Here is a 23,488-nt window from a genome sequence, read left to right on the forward strand (position 1 = left end):
TACCAAATCAAGAGACTGGACAGTCAGGACTCAACTTTCTCAGACAGAGAACAACAAGTTTCAGCCTGTCAACAGGTTACAGCCTGAGATGTCAGCAAAGACAGTGTTCCTCCCAGAAGACAGTCTTCTCAGCACAAAGCTACAAAGTCATGAGACCTTCATAGGTGACCCACAGAACTGGAAAGACTCTCAATCCATCTCTTACTTGCAGAGTCTCTCTGTTCCAGCTACATGGAACTCAGACTCTGGGATAATAATATGGAGAATAAGAAAGAGAAAACCTAAAGGCAAAGTTTTCATTACAAACCAGTTCCAAATACTCATGTGAAGCATAGAGAGAAACAAAAAAAAGAACCAATATCCTTAGTATAATCAATACAATGGTTATGTGTGTTTTCTCTGTGTTCAAAAATTCATAAATCCTGAGTGGAGGGGACAGTCCCACCCAAAAATATATTGCAAATACTATATCACCTAAATTATTCCTATGTCAAAAAAAAAAGTAGATTTGTATTATATGACTGTTCTCAAATGATTATTGATTTTAATTCCAAGGTTAGAAAACATAATATTTAATAACAGTAAAAAATATTAAGGCTAATAAAGGTATTGTGTTGTGAAAAATAAATAAATAAACTGATCATTAAATAATCAATCATTCCAGTCACTGATTAGAAAGAGTAAAATTCTACTTAGATTTACCCCATAGGCAGCCACTTGGTTCTAGTAGATGGTAAACAGTGCTGACGAATGAATTTAATCAGGTATTTTCTTCTTTCACTGTGGTCACTGTTTCCTGCAGATGTGTTCCAAAGAGAAACAGTCTTTCTGATGTAGACTTCCTACAGACGCGACTTTTAGTAAAACAAATGGCTAGCATTTAAATCTTCTACAATTACGTGTGCATGCTCAATTGCGTCCAACTCTTTGCAACCCCTTGGACTGTAGCCCATCAGGCTCTTCTGTCTATGGAATTTTTCATGCGAGAATACTGGAGTGGGTTTCCATTTCCTCCTGCAGGAGATCTTCCCAACCTAGGGATTGAAACTGCATCTCCTGCATTCATAGGTGGATTCTTTACCACTTGAGCCATCTGAAAAACCCTCATCTACAACTATTACAGTCAATTTTCCAAGATCATAAATTGATAATGAATAAATTAATAATCCAGCTTAACCAAATGGGGAAAAGCAATAATTCTGTATTTGTGAAAGAATAATACTAAGCTTTTACAAATTTGCCAAAATATTTACATATTGGTGGTGGTGGTTTAGCCGCTAAGTCATATCCAACTCTTGCGACCCCGTGGACTGTAGCCCTCCAGGTTCCTTTGTCCATGGGATTCTCCAGGCAAGGAATATTGGAGTGGGTTGCCATTTCCTTCTCCAATTACATATTGGAGTTTACATATTCCAAGGCATCAACTGTTTGGACAGACGTAGTAAGAATTTGCTGTTCTGTTGCTCCAGGTACAATCTGGAAATACCCACAGTCACCACCAATCAGCACTTTAGACACATTCTGCTGCCTTTGCTGAAGACTAACACTAAGAATCACTCACTTTTAGCAAGTGTCAGATACTAAGCATTTTACCTGAATCATCTCATCTAACCTCCACAGCTTATAATTAGGTACATCAATATTACTATTTCCTCTTCTGAGGTGTTAAGAAGTGAGAAAATTGCCCAATATAACTTTTAAGTAATGGCGCCAGGAATTGAATATTATTATATGTTTCCTGTGGCTGTTCAATCACTAAGTCATGCCCGACTCTTTGCAATCCAAAGGATTGCAGCACTCCAGGCCTCCCTGTCCCTCACTGTCTCCCGAGGTGTGCCCAAGTTCATGTCCATCGAGTTGGTGATGTGATCCAGCCATCTCATCCCCTGCTGCCCTCTTCTTCTTTTGCCTTAAATCTTCCCCAGTATCAGGGTCTTTTCTCATGAATCGGCTGTTTTGTGTAGTATGCGTGTTTCAAGTAGTATATATTTATATGCTTAAATGTGAGTAAATAATCCTAATAATCAATATATTGAAATGCAAAAGGGAAGAGTACTTCATATTCAACTTAAAATGGAAATTTTCAAATTAGAAAAGGTTTGAGGTAGTGTGTATAAAACAGCTGGCATTTCTTTGTGAAACAGGGAAACACTTTACGAATTAGAAGAGGATAAATTAGGATTTGCCAGGGGTGGGTACATTTTCATTAGTTTCTTCTGGGATTCTGAAAAAATTAAGAAAAGCAAAAATTGTCCAGTGGTATGTTGACAGATGTTCATTTTATTTAACAAGCACAGGGCACAGAGGACACTAGCATCTAATGTTTTGGTGGTCAATCTTAACCAAGCAAGCTGAAATAACAAATCAGTTGAAATGGTAAATCTCATTTCTAGTGGTGAAACAAGTGTATGAAATTGACATTAGCAAGTGGTTGGACTGTGATGAACTTAAGACAGTGAACCATAATGATGTTAGGTCTCTAAGAAGAATGACAGCTACAGGGAGGAGAACTGTACAAAACAAGATCAAACCCAGGGTAGAACTCACTCTCCCAGATTGCCTGCTGAAAGGTATAGCAGAGGGAGAGGACAACTTGCACAAGGATATTGCTTGCATTTCGTTCTAATATTTTTAAAGATAGGGGTCAGTGAAGCCACAGACAGCAATAACTGAGCACTCCAACAGATTGTAACCATTGGGTCATTTTATATTGTACAATTTAAGTGCTATTTGGTATTTGTAAACTAGTATATTTGTTTTGAAAGTGAAAGTGAAGTTGCTCAGTCATGTCCGAATCTTTGCAACCCCATGAACTGTAGCCTACCAGGCTCTTCTGTCCATGGGAATTTCCAGGCAAGAATACTAGAGTGGGTTGCCATTTCCTTCTCCAGGGGATCTTCCCGACCCAGGGATCGAACCCAGTTCTCCCGAGTTGTAGGCAGACACTTTACCGTCTGAGGATTATTTAAGATGGTGTCTATAGAGTGTTCCCAAATACTGCATATAATTTTAATCAAAAATTCACATTAGGTCCACAACTTGACTAGTTTTGTTTTAATCATGCATGTATTTTTATTTATTTAAAATTTATATAGCACTTACCATTTGTAAGGCACTGTTCTAAGCATATAAACACATAGGGATTAGAAATTTTGTATTACTTTTTCCTGTATTCTTACAGTTGAGCATGGAAGCCTGGATGCCTGAATGCCATAGATGAACAGAATCTTAGAGTAAGAAGGGACTTCAGAGGCCATCCAGCCCAATCCTCTATGTGTGTCACATGAATCTTTGTTGTAACTACATCCACCAATGAGTAGTCCAGACTAAGCATGAACATCTCCAGTGGGAGATACAAAATTCAGAAGGCACCTGATTATTCCCAGACATATGATCATATGGGCAAACATGCCAAATATCTGTTAACACTAACTTGGGTCTCATGGGAAACTCAACCAGGATCCAGGGGAATACACTTTCGCCATATAGACCAGGGAGCACAGGAGCTGACCCCACATGTTGCATAAGATCAGTGAGGGACTTGTTGTAAGACTGATTAAAAAGGGCCTGAAATCATGCCCACGGCGGGGTGAGGGGAAATTCATGGTCTAGAACTTACATGTCTCATAAACAAAGTTAAAGCCTCAGAAGGTTAGAATGATCAGCATTTTTCTGTTTCTCTTACATATTTCAGAAGATGTGTGGCCTTTGATAAGTATTCATTTAATTAGTCATTCATTCATTGTATTAGGTTGAAAAATGAACCCCCAAAATCTAAGTACAAATCTCTTATCACCTATAAACGTTACCTTTTATGGCCAAAGGGACTTTGTACATGTGATTGGGTTAGGATCTTGAGATGGGGAGACTATCTTGGATTATCCCAGTGGGCCCTAAATGTTATCACAATGGTCATTACAAGAAGGAAGCAGACAGATTTGACATGGAAGAGGAGAAAAAGGTAATGTGATGACAGAAGCAGAGACTGGAGTAATATGCTTTGTTTATAGGAAGGGGCCACAAACCAAAGAATACAGACAGCTACTAGAAGATAGAAAAGGCGAGAAAATATATTCTCCCTTCAAAATCTCCAACTGTGCCAGCACTTTGACTTTAGTCCAATGAAACTGATTTTGGACCTTTGAATTCTAGAACTAGAAGAGAAAAAAAAAATTGTGGGCTTCCCAGGTGGCACAGTGGCAAAGAAGCCACCTGCCAATGCAGGAGACACAAGAGAGGGGAGTTTGGTCTCTGGGTTGGGAAGATCCTCTGGAGTAGGAAATGGTAACCTGCTCCAGTATTCTCACTTGGAAAATTACATGGACAGAGGAGTCTGTCACGCTATAGTCCATGGGGTCACAAAGAGTCAGATATGACTGAGCAACTGAGCACACACACACACCCACAATTTGTTACAGTGGCCACAGGAAACGAACACATTCATCAAACACTTACTGAACGTCTACTGGGGTCAGGCTCTGGGCAAGGCTCTTGATTTATAGAGCATGGTAACATGCTGAGTGACAATGAACAAAGTAACATCTCAGCTATCTCACTTGCAAACGGAGGTGATTCTACATATTTTATAGGGCTCTTAGGAGAATTAATAACACTGATAGGAAATCTGTCAACTACTGAATGTTGATTATGGGCTAAACACAATTATTTCTTTCAATCTTTAAAATAATACTAAAAAGTAGGTACTACTATTAACTCAATTTTATAAATTATAGTCCATTATGGAAAAGGGGAAACATTAGTAAGGAGACTGAATCTTAGAGGGTGAGTATCTTGCCCAAAGTTACTCCACAGCCAGGCTGGATTTTATATCAAGCCCACAGATTAGGTTGGCCAAAAAGTTCATTCCAGTTTTTCTGTAAGATGTTATAGAAAAACTCAAAGGAACATTTTGGTGAACCCAATAGTGTTCTTGATTACCATTCCTGACTCATGGTAACCATTCAATCAAGGTGCAATCAATCCTCTTCTCCTTCCTTCCTTCACTATAATTAAAGATGTGGCCTTTTTTCTCATTAGTTACACCTTTATTTTTTAGCAGTAGCTCAGGGTTTGCAACATCAATCTTTAATTTATCATAGGACATCTTTAAATAATCTTATACTACTTCAAGCACAGTATAAGAACTTTATACAAGTATTCAAGATATGGTCCTTTGCCTTCAAGGCAGAAAGCTGCTAATGTCACTAACATCATCAGGGGAAGGCCAGCTTATCCTGTAGGCTCAGGCGTGTGCCATGCATGCCCTGTGGAGGCGCACTGTACAGACTCTCTGGCTCTGGGATTGTGGGATTCCATCATTCCCAAGTATGGCAAAGTACTTGACAAAATCCACAAGGGCTCAGTTCAGTTTGCCCTAAACCAGAGCAGACAAAAAAGAAACCACAATGGACCAACTTGCCTTCTTCCATAGTTATTCCCATTTTTTCTTGACTCCAGCCACTCCAGAACCTTGACTTGTGAGCCACACATTGCAGAGCCACAACGTACTCTGTAAAAGCCTGCAGACCTGTGAGGTTATATGCTTCTTCTTCATTCACACAGCTTTTGGTGAAGTTGACTTCCATCTAAAAGACAAAGACAGCCTTAAGCTGGATGGGAGACCACATGTTATCTTTCCATGTTTCTTCTTTACTCCCCAACCCTCTCTTACCTTTCTGAACCAGTAGCATTATATTTCAAATTTTTTAATTTTCACAAATAAACTTCTACACTTGCTTGGAGACTGTTAGCATCAAATAGAGGGGTTACCCCAAGAACCACCACCCATCCCCTTTCTTCTTTCTAAGCTTGTGAGGTAGATATTCCTGCCTCTGGGCTGGATGTGAGTGAATCTTGCTGTCCTGGAAGATGCAGGGTGGGTGGAGTCCTGGCACCCAATACAGGCCTCAGTTTAATTTCTGGAGATGACAACAATACCTAGAGATAAGATCTCAAGGAACAGTATGTAAAAGACACCTTGACAGCATTAAGTTCAAACTCATGTCATGAGCAAAACCCAGACAAGTTAAGTGATTATGGACTACCTCAGCAGTTATAATCAGCAGAACTAGGATCAGAGCACAGATCCCCTCACGCCCAGACTCTTTCCTTTTATTCAAACTTCCCATTTCAAATGATTGGTCTTTGGGTGATCAGTCAAGTTGCTAAAGATCTCAGTATCCTAGATACATAAATTCATTTTGACACTCTCTCAGTGTGCAGAACAGGGAGAGGCAAATATACCACCTCCCCTTTCTAGACCTCAGTTTCCTTGTTAGTAAATGAGCGTGTTGCTTTCTATAAAGTCCCTCTGGACTTAACTCTCCACAAGAAAGTAGAAATTCAGCTATGTCTTACTGAGCATGATCATTGTTGCTGCAACATGAACTTTTAGCTGTAGGTTTATATAAATTTATATTGAGCTTATTAATGAAAATAAACTCTATTTACAGACATGACTACTTTGTGAGGATGCACACTAGCCCATAGAATCTGGCAAGAATAGGAAGTCCTGATATCACTTATGTGTACAACAACTGTGAAAATCGGTACACAATTATAGGTGCTGGGCCTAAAGGAAATTGGGGCAAAATCAGGATGCGTCTATATGGCCAACAGCTGAGCATCCCAGCTGCAGATGGACGGTTCTGAACTCCCAGTCTAGTGAGATGGCATCAGAGCAAGGAAGCAGCATCCAGGCCTGAAGGCAATTTTGCACCCCAGCTTCCCTGAGCACCTTCCTGCAAAAGCCCCTGGAGACGTTGCAGTGGTAGAACAGGGCTGTTGGGAACATATCTTGGGACAATTCATCATCTCCGGGGAAGTGGCCTCCTCAACCGACCTCAGTTATGGGGCTCAGTTAAAACCAGATTAAGACGTTTGAGAGAAGGTCAACCACATGGTACTCTCCATGCATAAATCAAAATAAAAACAGTATTAATCCATAAAACACATGTAAGGAAGTCTAATGACATTCTATTTTACTTTCCATGCTTTTTAAAATATATAATATTCTTCTTCTATTTTTAATTTCTCAAAATTTTCCTCCTGTTTTGCTAGTACCCTCAGCATATGCTTGGTCTCTTGCTGGGTCTCCTCACAATCAGAAAGCTCTCTTTACTGTACCTGTGCAAACCTGTTCTTCCCAGACCCAGCCTCAGGGCAGTAAAAAAATGCAGTTAAAGTTCCAAAGAGTGCTCCTCTAAGGCTTCTTTACTGTGGCTTTTTTCCAGGCTATATGGCTTTGGTCCTCACTGGATCCAAGACCAATTGATCCTCCATATACAGGCTTAAATCTAAAAATCCCCGAACTCAGAACAAGCAATGGACTCCTACCGAAACACTAATTAACCACCAGTTTTGTTTCTAGCAACCTATATTTTGTGCCACGTCCTAGCTTATCCCAAGTGTTTATATCTTAAGAGATGAGTCAGAAGTTTTGGAGCAAAGCCTAAGTCAAATTCTTAAAACAGTCTTGAAATCCTTTGGTAGAGTGTTCACATGGTTCCCTTTTATAAAAGTAGAAACCCTTTACGCTACGGCCATGGGAAGGTGGTTTGGAGGCTAAAGTATGGTCAAATGAATGACTGAACTTGGCGTCACAAAACCTGAGCTCAACTCTGTAACTTACAAATCTTGGACAGATGACCAAAGTGCTCTACACTGCAATTTGCTACTGCTACTGCTAAGTCACTTCAGTCGTGTCCGACTCTGTGCGACCCCATAGATAGCAGCCCACCAGGCTCCCCCGTCCCTGGGATTCTCCAGGCAAGAATACTGGAGTGGGTTGCCATTTCCTTCTCCAATGCATTGCAATTTACTAATCTGTAATAACAATGGGGCTTCCCTGGTGGCTCAGTGGTAAAGAATTCACCTGCAAATGCTGGAGATGTGGGTTTGATTCCTGTGTCAGGAAGATCCCCAGAAGAAGGAAATAGCAACTCATTTCAGTATTCTTGCCTGGGAAATCCCAAGGAGGAGGAGCCTGGTGGTCTACAGTCTCTGGGGTCACAAAGAGTCGGACACAACTTACTGACTAAACAAAAACAACAATAAGAAGAAAAGCGATATCTTATTTATAGGAGGGGTTTCCCAGGTGGCTCAGTGGTAAAGAATCAACCTTCCAATGGAAGAGACACAGTTTCAATCCCTGGGTTGGGAAGATCTCCTGGAGATGGAATTGGTAAACCACGCTAGTATTCTTGCTTATGTTTTCCCAGTAGTCACATATGGATGTGAGAGCTGGACCATAAAGAAGGCTGAGCACCGGAGAGTTGATGCTTTCGAACTGTGGTGCTGAAGAAGACTCTTGAGAGTTCCTTGGACAGCAAGGAGATCAAACCAGTCAATCTGAAAGAAAATCAACCCTGAACATTCATTGGAAGGACTGACACTGAAGCTGAAGCTCCAGTACTTTGGCCACCTGATGTGAAAAGCCTACTCATTGGAAAAAACCCTGATGCTGGGAAAGACTGAGGACAGGAAGAGAAGGGGTGACAGAGGATGAGATGGTTGGATGGCATCATCAACTCAATGGACATGTGTTTGAGCAAACTCTGGGAGATAGTGAAGAACCAGGAGCCCTGGCGTGCTGCAGTCCCGTGGGGTTGGAGAGAGTCGGACATGACTGAGCGAATGAACAACATTCTTGCCTGGGAAATCCCATGGAAAGAGAAGCCAAGCAGACTATGGTCCATGGTCTTGCAAAGAGTCAGACACAACTTATTAACTAAAAAACAACAATTTATATGATATTTGCAAGGATTAAGTAGCTTGCAGTATAAAAAAGCACTCTGCAACCCATATATTGTGTGCATGGGTGCTGTCACTCAGTCATATTTGACTCTTTGCAATCCCATGGACTGTAGCCCACCAAACTCCTCTGTCCATGGGATTATCACAGCAAGAATATTGGAGTGGGTTGCCATTACCTCCTCCAGGGGATCTTTCCAACCCAGGAATTGAAAACGAGTCTCCTGCAGTTCCTGCACTGGCAAGTAGGATTCTTTACCATTGAGCCACCTGGGAAGCAAACCCATATGTTAGCATCTCACAAATATGAGTCTTGTTATATGAACATATTGGGATTTTGGAATTGGTTTTTATGTGGTGTAGTTTAATTAAACATTTATTGAGCACATGTGGCAGGCAATGAGAATACTAAGATGAAAATCAAGGTCTCTGTGTTTGAGGAACTTATCATCAAATATGGGGAGAGATGAGTTTAAGTGACTATGTTAAGTGCAATGACAGAGGAGGAGTACCTATCTCAGACTCCCAGAAGAAAATATGTCAGATCAGAGTTCTGAGAGATGAGTGGCTCTAGCAAGGTTTAGGCCAAGAGGAGAGGTACAAAGCAGAGAGCTGTTCTAGGCAGAAGCAGAGAGTAATGAAATGATGTGACACAAGGGAAACTAGCAATTCAGAACTACTAGAGAAGCAAGAGCAAGATGGAAGATGAGTTTGGAGGGCTTGATAGGGGCCAGGCCTTGGAGGGTTAAGAATTTAGATCTTTTTCCATTGACAATGGGATGAGAACCATCCAGAGAAGACTGGATTGGTTTAGGTGGATTTAGAACTGATTAGACTTGGTTGTGTTTGAGAACTGAAAGGAGAGAGATTCTGGTTGTACATTCCACTCTCCTTCCCACGTTCTCCAGGTTAGCAGGAGGAAGGACCTCGGAAGGGAGGCAAAGATGAGTACAGATGCAGGTAAGTTTTTCAAAGAGGTGGGGTACAGGATGCTAGGGATTGAAGTAGTTTGCATGTGCTGCCCTCACTTAGTATTGTAAGTGATTTAGTAATTTTCCAGAGGAATATAGCTCCTGGCTTCTTCTTCTTGTTGGATTTTGTAAAGTAGTCACAGGACTCTGGGATCAGACAAAAGAAACCAAGGGTTGCTAGACAGTAGATCACACAGAAGTTCCTCAGATTCACTGAGCCCATGTTATGTGGTATGAAGATGAGCTTACGTTGTGCTGGGGAGTGCCCTACTTAGGGGTTCCTTTCTGGGTTCCAGAAACTACCCATCAGTGAGTCTTATGTTCGTATAGTCAGTTCTAGGAGAATGGATCCAGAGTTGGCACAGAAAAGAAGCTGAGAGGAAGAGTGAACTCATTATTTCTCTTGACTTGAATATAAGACAAGTGAAACTTAACCAGTTTTCTTTTCTGCAAGAGTTCTAGTCTAGTGGAGGATGCACTGGATATAGTACCATGGCTTCAATAAAGGAAAAAGTCTAGTGATGGCCTCATGGCCAAGATGAAAAAAGTAGGCTAATGGTTGTGGTGGTCTTCTATATTCAAAGAAGCTTGAGTAAATGAGCTTCTTTTAGCACAAAGGAGAGGCTGATGTCTTTGGGTGGGCTCCAGTGTAGTCATTCTTTGATCAATGATTAGATGAAGGTATAAAAATGTTATCAAATCTGAAGATATTAAAAAATTAGAAAGTAAAAAGTTAACTCGAAGGTTTATAGAAAAGTTAGAAAGTAGAAAATTAACTACAAGCTTTGGGTAATAGAATAAAGATTCTCAATAGGCCAAAAAGATGGATAAGACCAACCTGAAGAAATTCAATAGGAATAAATGAAACATCAGCATTTTAGGTTAAAAAGGGATAAGTTATAAGACAGTGGGAATATTCTTACTAGAAAATCTTTTGTGTGTTGGGGGGGGAAATCTTAAAGATTTAAATGATTTAATTGGCTGGAAGCTAAGAGTCAATAATGTAAGTTGGTTAGAAATAGAAAGTTGATATAATATCAGACTGCATTATGGAAATATGATAATTATTTCTGAATTTTGAGGTAAGAAAATATTTCTCAAGATGCAAAAGACAATTAAATATAAAGGGAAACCTTGATAAAATTTGACAGTATTCATATTAAGAAGTTCTGTTCCTCTAAAGTTACCATTAAGAAAGTGAAAAGGCAAGCTGCTTAGTGAGAGATGTTTACAAGACACATAAAAAATAAAGACTCATAAACAGAATATGTAAGTAACTCCTATGAGTCAATTAAAAAATCAGATCTTCCAAAAGAAAAAAAGTGTGCAAAAGGCTTAAATCAATACTTCAAAAAGAAGGATTCCACGTGGCCAATAAATACATGAAAAGACATACAATCTCATTAAAAGTTAGGTAAATGCAAATTAAAGCCATGATTCCATTGTGTACATGCAACAGAAGACTACATTGGAATAAATAAAAATGTATAAACACCAGCACTGTAAAACATGAATGGATCTTAAAAACACAATATTGAGAGAGAGGAGTCAAACATAAAGAAAATACAAAGTATATGGATTCCATTTATATACCATCTCAAACTACATTGTTTAGGGATGCAGGCCTACATGGTAATACCATAATGAAAAGCAAAGAAGCAATTACCATGAAAATTAGGATAATCATTGGTTCTAAAGGCAGGAGGAGAGTGTTATCAGAAAAAGGTAGGCAGGGGGCTATCGCATGCTATTTTTTATATCAGTGGTTTTTACATGCACACTGACTTAATAATAATTTGTTAAATGCAATATTTATATTTTGTTCACGTTTCTAAATATGTGTTATAGATCACAAAGTTTAGAACAATTTAAAAGGAAATTCCCAAGCTATAGACTCTCAAGAACCAATGTAGCTAGACACAAAACAGAATGAAATGCAAAAATAAATTTATCACTTTTTTGTATGCCCCTATGTTCAGAATGCAAGATGCATATGGTAAAACACTTTTCCAATCTAAAAGGCCCAAATGGGAAACTGGGGAGAAAAGTATTCACTATTGTCTATCTTCTATTTTAAATGTAGAAAATAGAAAAAAATTGATTCCAGATCAACAAACATCAATAATTCTCTGAGAAACATTATAATGGCATAACTTACCCAGTGGGTACTATTTACTGCTCTGAATCGAAGTGCATAATTTAAAGTAGATGACTTAGGTGCCAACACAGGCTGTGTCCATTTTATTTGAACCATTTTTTTGAGGCCCAAAACTGGTTTCACACTGGAAATCTTAGGAGGCTCGATTTTAGCTGAAAATAAAAATCATACAGTTCTTGTATTTGCACAAAGACCAGAAAGTGCTAATAACATCCACCCAGAATTGAAAAGGAAATGATAGTGCATATTTCGTGATTTAGTGTATGCACAAGGCTTTAGGAAAGCAGGACAAAAAGAATGTTGCCACCTCCCACTCCTTCAAAAGAGAATGTCCAGTGAGGAAAGGCTATATTTCTGAGATTTTTTTAAAACAAATCAGCCTTTTACTGACTGGTTGAGATCTTTTGTCAAACAGAAGGGAGGTAAAAGGAAACTCCATGACCAGAGAATGGGTTGCTCCTCTTGTCTATTCTCCCCATCTCTCTTTCTTTGACCTTCAGGATGAAGAAGTGTCCAGTGGAAAGCACCTCTCATCTCCCCTGAACACTACAAACATTCTCACCCTAAATCTCTCCTTGAAAAAGTGTGTGTGTGTGGGGGGGGGGTTATAAAAGTAACATAGGCTCATTTCAAAAATTATTTATTTGAATGCATTTATTTGGTTGTGCCAGGTCTAAGTTGCAGAGTTGCAGCTTGAGAACTCATAGTTGTAGCTTGTAGGATCTAGTTCCCTATCCAGGGATCGAACCCACGCTCCCTGCATTGGAAGGCGGAGTCTTGACCACTGGACCATCAGGGAAGTCCTCCCCAAATTTTTTAAATATAGAAAAACTACAAAGAAAAATGTAGTCAACCATAATTCTATCAACCGGCATGCATGCTAAGTTGCTTCAGTCATGTCGGATTCTCTGTGATCCCATGGACTCTAGCCCGCCAGGCTCCTCTGTCCATGGGATTCCCCAGGCAAGAATACTGCAGTGGGTTGCCATGTCCTTCTTGCAATCAACCAGAGATCATCCTTATTAGCATTTTGGTGTATTTCCAGGCTTTTTCCTATACAAGAATTTGTTTTTTTTTTTTGAAAATGATGTTATGCTAAATAAATCTTTTGTCTTTTTGAAAAACATTATGAAACCAGCAAACATCCCTTTGCATTAAAATTTTTCAAAACATGATTTCAAAGCTTCATAATATTCTCTTATAGAGGAACAGAATTTGACACTTTCTCTATTAGTGTACATAGTGTTTCCAATTTCTTGTTTTAAAGCTCCCCTGAGAACAGAAGCTGAGTCTCCATCACAAGGCCTTGGATTAACACTTGGCACTTAGCAAATTTCAGATATTTGTTAAGTGAACAAGTAAGTGGATGACAGTTGTATCTTTGTCTGCATCTCTCATGGCTTCCTTAGATCCCCTAGGACAGAAGGATTAAATTAAAAGGTATAAACATTTTGGGTCTTCCCAGGTGGTTCAGTGGTAAAGAACCCACCTGCCAGTGCAGGAGATGTGGGTTTGATCCTTGGGTTGGGAGATCCCTTGCAGAAGGAAAGGGCAACCCACTCCAGTATTCTTGCCTGGAGGATCCCACGGACAGAGGAGCCTGGAGGGTTAGAGTCCATGGGGTTGCAAAAGAGTTGGACATGACTTAGTGACTAAACAACAAAAAACAACAGCATAAACATTGTTAGGGCTACTTCCCACAAAATGTCATTTTGCTTTCCAAAATAGCTACAGTAATAGCTGCAGTGTATATATATATAGCACAATTTCTTTATTCATGATTCTGTTGGTGGGCATTTAGGCTGTTTCTATATCTTGGCTATTATGAATAATATTGCAATGAACATGGAAATGCAAGTATTTCTTTACGATCCTAATAAGATCCTATTTAGATAATACCAGAATTGGAATTGCTAGTAGTTATATTTTTAATTTGGGAGTTGTAGTTTTTAATTTGGTAGTTGTATTTTTAACATGGTAGTGGTATTTTAAATTTTTTTTGAACTTTCATACTGTTTTCCATTAATTTACATTTTTGCTAAAGTAATATATGTTAATTTTAAGAAAGTAAAGATAATAATAAAATAGAAGTTTGTGTTTAAGAAGTGAAAAGCCTTGCCCCTTTCAGGCCCATCGTCAAGAGGTAGAGCCAATGTTAGCAGTGTGATGTAAGCCTTCCAAAGGGAGTTCCTAAAAATGTTTTTAAAAGAAACCCAAGTCAAACATTTCACAAAAAGAAAATCTGAGGCCCAGATACCTAAACTGCTGAGATGTACCAGAGGTTTAAAGACGAATTACCACTGATCTTTCAGTTCAGTTCAGATCAGTCACTCAGTAGTGCCCGACTCTTTGCGATCCCATGAACCGCGGCACGCCAGGCGTCCCTGTCCATCACCAACACCCGGAGTTTGCCCAAACTCATGGCCACTGAGTCGGTGATGCCATCCAGCCATCTCAGCCTCTGTCGTCCCCTTCTCCTCCTGCCCTCAATCTTTCCCAGCATCAGGGTCTTCAAATGAATCAGTTCTTCTCATCAGGTGGCCGAAGTATTGGAGTTTCAGCTTCAACATCAGTCCTTCCAATGAACACCCAGCATTGATCTCCTTTAGGATGGACTGGTTGGATCTCCTTGCAGCCCAAGAGACTCTCAAGAGTCTTCTCCAACACCACAGTTTAAAAGCATCAGTTCTTCTGCACTCAGCTTTCTTTATAGTCCAACTCTCACATCCATACATGACTACTGGAAAAACCACAGCCTTGACTAGATGGATCTTTGTTGGCAAGATAATGGCTCTGCTTTTTAATATGCTGTCTAGGCTGGTCATAACTTTCCTCCCAAGGAGCAAGTGTCTTCTAATTTCATGACTGCAATCACCATCTGCAAGTGATTTTGGAGCCCCAAAATAAAGTCAGCCACTGTTTCCACTGTTTGCCCATCTATTTGCCATGAAGTGATGGGACCAGATGCCATGATCATAGTTTTCTGGATGTTGAGCTTTAAGCCAACTTTTCCACTCTGCTCTTTCACTTTCATCAAGAGGCTCTTTAGTTCTTCTTCACTTTCTGCCATAAGGGTGGTGTCATCTGCATATCTGAGGTTATTGATATTTCTCCTGGCAATCTTGATTCCAGCTTGTGCTTCTTCCAGCCCAGCGTTTCTCATGATGTACTCTGCATATAAGTTAAATAAGCAGCATAACAATATACAGCCTTGACATACTCATTTTCCTATTTGGAACCAGTCTGTTGTTCCATGTCCAGTTCTGACTGTTGCTTCCTGACCTGCATACAGGTTTCTCAAGAGGCAGGTCAGGTGGTCTGGTATTCCCATCTCTTTCAGAATTTTCCTCAGTTTATTGTGAGCCACACAGTCAAAGGATTTGGCGTAGTCAATAAAGCAGAAATAGATGTTTTTCTGGAACTCTCTTATTTTTTTGATGGTCCAGCAGATGTTGGCAATTTGATCTCTGGTTCCTCTGCCTTTTCTAAAACCAGCTTGAACATATGGAAGTTCATGGTTCACGTATTGCTGAAGCCTGGCTTGGAGAAATTTTGAGCATTACTTTACTAGCGTGTGAGATGAGGGCAATTGTGCGGTAGTTTGAACATTCTTCGGGATTGCCTTTCTCTGGGATTGGAATGAAAACTGACCTTTTCCAGTCCTGTGGCCACTGCTGAGTTTTCCAAATTTACTGGCATGTTGAGTGCAGCACTTTCACAGCATCATCTTCCAGGATTTGAAACAGCTCTACTGGAATTCCATCACCTCCACTAGCTTTGCTCATAGTGATGCTTCCTAAGGTCCACTTGATTTCACATTCCAGGATTTCTGGCTCTAGGTGAATGATAACACCGTCATGATTATCTGGGTCATGAAGATCTTTTTTGTACAGTTCTTCTGTGTATTCATGCCACCTCTTAATATCTTCTGCTTCTGTTAGGTCCATACCATTTCTGGCCTTTATTGTGCCCATCTTTGCATGAAATGTTCCCTTGGTATCTCTAATTTTATTGAAGAGATCTCTAGACTTTCCCATTCTAATGTTTTCCCCTATTTCTTTGCATTGATCACTGAGGAAGGCTTTCTTATCTCTCCTTGCTCTTCTTTGGAACTGCATTCAAATGGGTATATCTTTCCTTTTCTCCTTTGCTTTTCATTTCTCTTCTTTACACAGCTATTTGTAAGGCCTCCTCAGACAGCCATTTTGCTCTTTTGCATTTCTTTTTCTTGTGGATGGTCTTGATCCCTGTAACTTTTTCAAAAACAGGACCAGGAAACACTTTCCAACTCATTCTATGAGGCCAGTATTTCCATGATGCCAAAAACAGACAAATATTTCACAAGAAAGAAAGCAACAGACCAATATCCCCTATGAAGATAGAAGAAAAAGTCCTCAACAAAAAAACTATCAGTCCAAATTCAGCAACATATAGAAAGCATTATACACTTACAACCACGTGAGATTTATTTCAGGAATACAAAGTTTGTTAATTTTGCTTAAAAATTAACTCAGAAAGGATCATAGAACTAAATGTAAGGGCTAAAACTATAGTCTTTAAAAGAAAACAGTAGGAATCTTTGTGACCTCAGGTTTGGTACTAGTTTATTAGTTCTGACTCCTGAGCACAAGCAATAAAGGAAAAAATAGATAAATTATAATAAAATCATCAAGATTAAATTATGTTTTAGTTTCAAAGGACATCATTAAGAAATTGAAAACATAACCCACAGGAAGAAAGAAAATATGTGCAAAACATATCTTATAAGGAGCTGATACCCAGAATATATAAAGAACTCGAACTTCCCTGGCAATCCAGTGATTAATACTCACTCTTCCACTGCAGGGAGCTTAGGTTGATCCCTAGTAGGGGAACTAAGATCTCACATGCTTCAGAGCACAGCTCCTTGCAAAAAGAACTCTTAAAATTGAACAATAAAAAGACAACATAATTGTAAAATCAGCAAATACATGGATTAACATTTTTCCAGAGAAGATGTACAAATGGCCAATTAGCACATGAAAAGATGCTCAATATCATTGATTATTTGGTAAGTGCAAATCAGAACAGTGAGGTATGATGTAATACCCATCGGGGAAGTTCCCTAATACCCACTAGGATGGTTATGATAAAAAAAAAAAAAAAAAACGTGCAATAACTAGTGTTGGCGAGAATATGGAGAAGCTAGTAACTTTATAAATTGCTGGTGGGAATGTGAAATGATACAGCCATTTTGGTAAAATTCAGCAGTTCCTCAAAAAGTTAAAGACTGAGTTATATGACACAGCAATTTCATTAGGTATATATCTAAGAGAATTGAAGCCTATATCCAAACAAAAATTTGTACACATATATTCATAATTGCAGCATTCATAACCAAAAAGTGGGAACAACTCAAATGTCTATCAACCAATGTATGGTTGAACATAATGTAATATGTCCCTATGATGGATTATTATTCAGCTATAAAAAGGAATAAATGCTACAAGATGGATTGAACCTTTAAAACATTATGCTGTGAAAGAAATAAGACACAAGGACTATACTGTATCATTACGTTTATATGAATTTTCAAAAATAAGTAAATCCATAAAGACAGAAAAATAGATTAGTGACTGCCAGAGACCAAGGGGAAGGTGGAATTAAGGATTTCTGCTAATGGGCATGAAGTTTCTTTGAGGGGTGATGAAAAGTTTCTGGAACTAGATCCTGATGATATTTGTATAACTTTGTGAATATGATTTTTAAAAACTGGTGAATTGTCATTTTTGAACAGTGAATCTTTGGGGTGGGGAATGGGATGGAGGTTCAAGAGGGAGGGGACATATGTATACCTATGGCTGATTCATGTTGAGGTATGGCAAAAACCAACACAATATTGTAAAGCAATTATCCTCCAGTTAAAAATAAATAACAAAAAAGGTGAATCTTATCACATGTGAATTATATCTCACAAATGATGTTATTTTAAAATTAAATAGTAAAAACTACTCTTTGAAAAAGAATTTAAAAGGTAACAATCAGTGAGATATTTTTCAAAATAAGAGTTTTACTTTCTCCTACAGGAGCAATAATGTTTTGAAGGAGAAACACTGTTTCTTCTAATATAATTTATGGTACAAACTGCAAGAGAAAATCAAGGACCAGCAAAATGTTTCTTCTCATTCTTTTTTTTTTTTTTTTTGGTCAGTTCCCTCCTTCCTTCCTTTCATCTTCCCTCTGATCCTCCCTCTCTTTTCCTTCTTCAAAAGAAGACAAATTTTCCATATATCCATAACATACACCTAGTATATACTTGAGCTGTGAATCTACTTTTTAGTTCACAGATATCTCTTTAAAAAAAAAAGAAGAGGGTATATTTTAATAAAAAAAGTACATAAGAATATAAAGTGATACTTACTTATGGTATTTAAGTCCCAATATGTTAATATCAGATTTAATTATACCATATGCATTTTGAGCCTCCACTTGAATAATGTAAATATCTGGTGGTGTTAATCTTGAATAAAAAGAGCATGAAGAACCATTTTTACTTGTAGAATTACAAGTATCATTTTCATGTAAATAACACCTTTGAAGGAAAAAATGATTCAGCATTAGTTTAGTACAGCAGTTTAGAAACATAAGCATATTTAATATATTAAGCATGTATTTGGTAGCTTCCTTCTGGGTCTCTCTTGAGAACTATATAGTCCAGAAATTGATGTTTATCTCTCCAGATTCCTTCCTCAGCTTCAAGGAGAGAGAAAAGTTACCATGGAGACCTCCCTGGGAATCCTGTGAGTCCATCAAAAGTTACAGTCATATAACATATTTCCTATTCGTAAAAAATAATGAATAGGCTCTTGAAAATCTCAGATTCTAACCTTGAGAACTTATTCTTAAAGGAAAAAAATAGTCTGAGACAAGTGCTCGGGCCTGGTGCACTGGGAAGACCCAGAGGAATCGGGTGGAGAGGGAGGTGGGAGGGGGGATCGGGATGGGGAATACGTGTAACTCTATGGCTGATTTATATCAATGTATGACAAAACCCACTGAAATGTTGTGAAGTAATTAGCCTCCAACTAATAAAAAAAAATTAACACACATAGAAAAAAAAAAGAAAAAATAAAAAGAATTTGTTAAATAAATTACAGTAGATACATAAATAGAATTTAAAATGATAGTTTTTACTACAACTATATTTAATGATATGGAAAGATGCCTGGTACTCTATTAATGGTGAAAAAAGCAAGATGCATATTATATAAATAATGACTACATTAATATGAACTTACATATTTACATAACTCTTCTTAAAGGTGTCTAGAAATGCCTTCATTAAAATGTTAAACATTGTTACCTTTGGTGGTGGGATTTTGGGTGATTTTTTATATTCTTCATATTTTTCAGATTGATTTTTTTGCCACTGGTGTACACTGTTTTCAGAAAACTCATTACAATTAGTTTCTTAGATAGATAACTTAAACCTTATCAAGCTTATAACTTAATGAAAACAACTACACATATTGTAGGAATCAAGGAGGTGGCTATTGCTATAGTCCTCTAGGGACTATGTGGGAGATGAAACAGGCTGAGACCAGAAGAGGGGGCCCACTTTGTAAGGATTTGTAAAGGCAGGGGTGAGGGAGCAGAGCCTGAACATACAGAAATAGAGAATCATGGAATTTTGAAAGCAGAAAGGATCTCAGGGTTTTCCATGGTTATCATAGAGTGCAAAAATGGCCAACAGGGTAATGTAGTGTAATGGTTATACAAGCATCCTCCCCTCCCTCTTAGCTTTAGATCCTACCAGTATGGTTGCAAATAACCAAGATATCACCCCAGCCACTGGATGCAAATAATGGTTATCTAGAAGCTATAATTGAGAAAACATATTACTTACTGTCTAAGCAACTTGAGTCAGGAGTTAAAGTGGGAACCTCTGCCTCCTCCCCTTACTCTCCCTGATGGCACAAAAGCTCCCATACTCACGAAGTTCTCCTGACTGTGTAGATATAAAATTAGCTTCTTTCTCTGGACTCCAGGTGCAAGTAAAATTTTTCCTATAGTAGAAGACACAAGAAATGTTCTCAGGCTTAGTTGGCAGGTCTAGAAAACTACACAAACACAGTAAATTTAGTGCATGATAAATATTGCCAGCATTGAAGAGTTTGATGAAAACAGATTAATCAAAAGCTGAACTTCTTGGTAAGTTACTAGGTATAACAGGTTCTCCTTATCAGGGCCATGGAAGGAATCTAACTCCATCTCTGCAGTTAGTCCCTTTAAACAGCTAGATTTCTACTTAGAAAACACTTCTTTTATTTTTATTCAAGGAAGTTCCTACCAGATAAGAAGTAAAAAGTCCATCACTTGTAGCAAGTAAAATATTGGAGCAGGGGAGTGAAGGTAAGATGGAGCAAAGAACTCAGATATCAGCTTTCTTGGGTGCAACAGTACAAATACGCATGAGTCTGAAGAACCAAGGTCATTTGGGCTGGTGGCCTATTTCACCAGGCATAGTAAGTCTAGTCGGAGCCTCGTGTACCACTTAAGCACCAACTCCAGCATGATATGCAAGTCCTAGCACTGCAGAGGGTGGGTTGGGGAAGATCTTCACGTAAGCTCTGAACAGGTGAGAGTAGCAAGCAGGGATTCAGAAGTCCCCAGTATCTCAGGGTGAGGAACTGGGGGTGGGTATAGATGTGTGGGGTTGGTCCAGGCCTGGGATTCAGAAGAGATCAGGCACGTTCAGGGTGTTATGGCTGTAGATCAGGCCTGGGATTCAGATGAAGAGGCTTCTGTGCACAGGGGGATGTCAAGACCACAGGCAAACAGCTGGGGCATGAACTTCAGGAGTGGGTTTGGCAATGATACCCCAAAGCCCACGCAAAGTTGGCTGCCCAGCAGCAGATAACAGAGAAGGGATAAGACCCCAGCAGACCGCCCAGAGGAAAACAGAGGGAAACAAAGACTTGCTCACACAGATTTAGGAGACAAGGACTCTGAAGTTACGTAAACCCTCTCATATACCTAGACACCACCCCAGGCAGGAGTAGGGGGACAGGCAGAAGCTCTGGAACTGCACACAGTTACCCCAGAGAGACTGAATCAGCTGAAAAACACTATAAATCAGGAGAAACTGAGACAATGCTTACAAATATAAGTGCTGCCCATGTTGTTCCCTTCCTCAGGCTTGCCTGGCTTTCCAGGCGAGCAGGGACTTTTTGAATACTGATTAGCTTAATCATAGAAAATAAGGATGCTATAAAATATATCTGCATATCTGACTAATGTATACATTTCAACTCTTCCAGAGGTAACACCTTCTAATAGGAAGTCAGTAATAAACGGTTTCAGAATGGGTTGTATTCACTGCTTAGATTTGGGACTTTTGGGATTTGTATGTTCATTCATGGGCTTCCCTGGTGGTTCAGATGGTTATGAATCTGCCTGCAATGTGGGAGACTGTGGTCTAAGAAATGAGAATTGTCCACATAGGTAAAGCGGCCCCTGGGAGTGCCAAACAAGAGTGAAGGAGAGCAAGGGGCCTTCATGTCATGTCCACATTTCCAGCTTTTTCCTGAGACGCCTTCCTCTGAGTCCTGCAGATGAGCCTGATCCTGACAACAATTGCCAAGGTCCAGCCCCAGCAGGACCAGGAATACCCAAGGGATGAGTGGCGTCGGCGAGGAAGAAGACAGACAGACACACAGACACAGACGGTTGCGTAGAAGAGGTAGCTTTTTTTTAATTTTTTTTTTAGGATAGCTCAGTTTTTATAGAATGAATATTACCTCACCCTTAAGTCACCACATACTACATCAGATATTGGTTTGTGCTTCCGTCAATATTTTTCCCATGTTTTTCCCCTATGCATTCATCTAGAACGTTTCTGGTTACAGGGTTTATACTTAAATGTCCCATACATAGTCTTCTTGCCTCAATGGCCTAACATTCTCACTCTAACAAAAACAATGTTCCACAAATCTCAGGTATAGTGTAAATTCTTTGGACAATAAAACAATACATGGGAAGGGTCACAGTAACATGTTTGACATTTCTGAGAATAGTACCACGAGAAAAACCTGATATTTTTCTTTACCTGAAACCACAAAATCTCAGTTTACAATGATTAACTATTAAACAGCAAAAACACCTCTAAAGCAGCAAAACATCTCTATTAATAGTGAGATAATGGCAGTGAAGCTGGTTAATATAAATCTTCTATTAAAATCCTATATACCCCACTTTCTAATTTTACAAAAATACCTATAATATCCCGTGTTGTTTAAAGAAAAGGAAACAATGAACAAATAGCAGCAAGGAAATAGCAATGATGAAAACCCTTTCAACCAAGGGGCAAGTAAACTAAAGCAGTATATCTACTTTTTTTTTTAATGTAGATTCCATCTTTCTTTTTTCCATTTATTTCTATTAGCTGGAGGCCAACCACCCCACAACATTTTAGTGGTTTTCGTCACACATTGACGCGAATCAGCCATGGATTTACATCAACCAAGGAGCAAGTAAACTAAAGCAGTATATCTACTTCTAAATCTAAATACCTCTACACTTTTCTGTTCTAGAACATTATAATCTTTTAAGCAATCAGCCAGACGATACCTGCGGCCTTATTTCTTTGACTTAATGTTTATGGTCGTGTCCTGAGCCAGAGCAATCATGAGCATCTCCAAAAAGGCTTGGATTTTTCCAGTGAGGCCTTATTACTATACATTATTCTTTCTAAAAATTAATAGAAAGCCCAACAACAGTAAGACAGAAGGAAGAAAGGGACATACCAGGCCCCTGGGACAACCTCGAGGGGAAGAGCTGCCTTGCAGGTTCCTTTCTCGTCCCGGTGGCTCCGGAGGGGACATATTGGGCCCCCGGGGCAGCCCCATGTGAGGAAGAGCTGCCTTGCAGGTTCCTCTCTCGTCCCATGACCTTGTCACGGACTGGGCCCATCCCGGTGGCTCCGGACAAACAATTAAGGCAATGACTTTCTATCTGTGCTACTTGCATGCTGAAAACCATGAAAAAGCTGGTGATCTCCAAGTCCAACTGCTTAAAGGACCAAAGTTCACTGACCTGAACCAAAGAATACTACATGTCAAGTGGAGATCAGAAGGTAAACCGATTAGTCCAGTAATTCCTCAGAGAGCCCATATAGCTTGAAAACCCTCCCTCAGGAATCCTCAGGACAGCAAGCAGAATATTAACAGATACACACTTCACAACTGTCAGTGGGACAGGCAAAATTCTACAAGAGGGTGAGCCAAGGGTTAGCCAACAATGTCCCCAGGGGAATGGCTTTCACACTGACTGACTCACTCTCTGGCTCAGAGATTTTGGCTGTATGTGTTTGTGTGTACATGTGGGTCTGTCTTTAGTCCTCTGGCCAAGTTCCTTACAAATAGTCATCCAAAACTAGCCTGCCCTGCACCTCCATTTTGCTCATACCAGCACATGAACTCTCAGCAGGATTTCAAAGTTGATCATTGGCTGGAAAACAAAGAAATAAGATGCCTTTCCCTGTCTCCTCAGAATAGTCTTTAGTTTTGTACTATTCTCATTATGGCCCCCTACGGTCACATTTGATTTCCACCTTCATTCTCAGTCTGTC

At 39.3% G+C, this 23,488-nt stretch overlaps 1 pseudogene; it reads right to left on the minus strand.

Moving 5' to 3' along the window:
* LOC122690351 overlaps nt 1-23,488 on the minus strand; it is a 67,303-nt pseudogene that overhangs the window by 19,907 nt on the left and 23,908 nt on the right.

The sequence above is a fragment of the Cervus elaphus genome, chromosome X (assembly GCF_910594005.1).
Source record: "Cervus elaphus chromosome X, mCerEla1.1, whole genome shotgun sequence".
NCBI classification, from domain to species: domain Eukaryota; kingdom Metazoa; phylum Chordata; class Mammalia; order Artiodactyla; family Cervidae; genus Cervus; species Cervus elaphus.